Consider the following 2,426-nt stretch of genomic DNA (forward strand, 5'->3'; position numbering starts at 1 on the left):
TTATCGGCAGATTCGACAGCCTTGGTTTCTCAAGTGACTGCCTCGCCTGATTCACCAACTAATTCTCAGACAGAGTTCAGTGTGTCAAGTCGGAGAGCCTGTTGTCCGGACCTCTGGCAGTCTCTATGGGGGTGCCACAATGTTCAATTCTCGGGCCGACTCTTTTCTCTGTATACATCAATGATGTCGCTCTTGCGGCTGGTGATTCTCTGATCCACCTCTACGCAGACGACACCGTTCTGTATACCTCTGGCCCTTCTTTGGACACTGTGTTAACTAACCTCCAGACGAGCTTCAATGCCATACAACTCTCCTTCCGTGGCATCCAACTGCTCTTAAATGCAAGTAAAATTAAATGCATGCTCTTCAACCGATTGCTGCCCGCACCTTCCCGCCCATCCAGCATCACTACTCTGGACGGTTCTGACTTAGAATATGTGGACAACTACAAATACCTAGGTATCTGGTTAGACTGTAAACTCTCCTTCCAGACTCACATTAAGCATCTCCAATCCAAAATTAAATCTAGACTCGGCTTCCTATTTTGTAACAAAGCATCCTTCACTCATGCTGCCAAACATACCCTCGTAAAACTGACTATCCTGCCGATCCTTGACTTCGGCGATGTCATTTACAAAATAGCCTCCAACACTCTACTCAGACTGCATCCAATTTGCTATCACAGTGCCATCCGTTTTGTCACCAAAGCCCCATATACTACCCACCACTGCGACCTGTATGCTCTCGTTGGTTGGCCCTCGCTTCATATTCGTCGCCAAACCCACTGGCTCCAGGTCATCTATAATTCTTTGCTAGGTAAAGCCCCGTCTTATCTCAGCTCACTGGTCACCATAGCAGCACCCACCCGTAGCACGGGCTCCAGCACGGAATATTTCACTGGTCAGCCCCATAGCCAATTCCTCCTTTGGCCGCCTTTCCTTCCAGTTCTCTGCTGCCAATGACTGGAACGAACTGCAAAAATCACTGAAGCTGGAGACTCATATCTCCCTCACTAACTTTAAGCACCAGCTGTCCGAGCAGCTCACAGATCCCTGCACCTGTACATAGCCCATCTGTAAATAGCCCATCTAACTACCTCATCCCCATACTGTTATTTTTATTTTTTGCTCCTTTGCACCCCAGTATCTCTACTTGCACATTCATCTTCTGCACATCTATCACTCCAGTGTTTAAATTGTAATTATTTCGCCACTATGGCCTATTTATTGCCTCACCTCCCTTATCATACCTCATTTGCACACACTGTACATAGAAAACAAGTATATTGTGTTATTGACTGTATGTTTGTTTATTCTATGTGTAACTGTGTTGTTGTTTGTGTCGCACTGCTTTGCTTTATCTTGGCCAGGTCGCGATTGTAAATGAGAACTTGTTCTCAACTAGCCTACCTGGTTAAATAAAGGTGAAATATATATAAACAAAATAAAAAAGTACTAGTCAAAAGTTTGGACCCACCTACACATTCAAGGGTTTTTCTTTATTTTTACTGTTTTTCTACATTTGTCGAATAATAGTGAAGACATCAAAACTATGAAACACATATGGAATCATTTAGTAACCAAGAAAATATATTTTATATTTGAGATTCTTCAAAGTAGCCACCCTTTTCCTTGATGACAGCTTTGCACACTCGTGGCATTCTCTCAGTCAGCTTCATATATATAAAGTACCAGTCAAACTTTTGACTTGTACTGTATATATTTTTTTAAGTAACTGGTGCACATTAATGTAATTTTTTTATCCTTAGATTGATCGTTATTGTGATAATTGAGTCCATTTATGGTGATATGGATGTTTTCCCTATATCGCCCAGCTCTAGATGAAAGCCAATGCAGAGCACAAGACCTGGAATTAGCACTGAAGTTTTGGCAAAGTTTTTGTTGGCCAGAGCTGGGTGGAGTAATACGCTGATTTAGGGTGTTTAGAACAATCCTTTATCTGGTATCACTAGTTATCTTTGAGTATAAAGATATCCTTCACTGTAGTGGTGAGGACCAGTCTCAAGTAGAACCTTCTCCACAACCAAAACTGGGATTTGAAAGCTAACAGTGAAGGTTTTGAGGGTAGGCCAATGCTATGTTTGGCGTTCTAAGAGTTAATTTCTACTGCATGTATTGTGTGTATGTATATACACTCATCGGACAGTTAGGTACACCACCCCGGTCACAGAAATTGATCGCTCCTACAGACAGAGAGTCACATGGCCATGGCTTTTTATATAACGCCGGCAGACAGTCAGTGAGGCATTCAGTTACTGTTTGATTGAACGTTAGAATGGGCAAAACAAGTGACCTAAGCGACTTTGAGCTTGGTATAATCGTCGGTGCCAAGTGAGCCGGATCCAGTATCTCAGAAACGGATGCCCCCCTGGGCTTTTCACGCACCAGTATCTAGGGTTTACCGAG

The sequence above is a fragment of the Salvelinus namaycush genome, chromosome 1, assembly GCF_016432855.1.
Source record: "Salvelinus namaycush isolate Seneca chromosome 1, SaNama_1.0, whole genome shotgun sequence".
Lineage (NCBI taxonomy): Eukaryota > Metazoa > Chordata > Actinopteri > Salmoniformes > Salmonidae > Salvelinus > Salvelinus namaycush.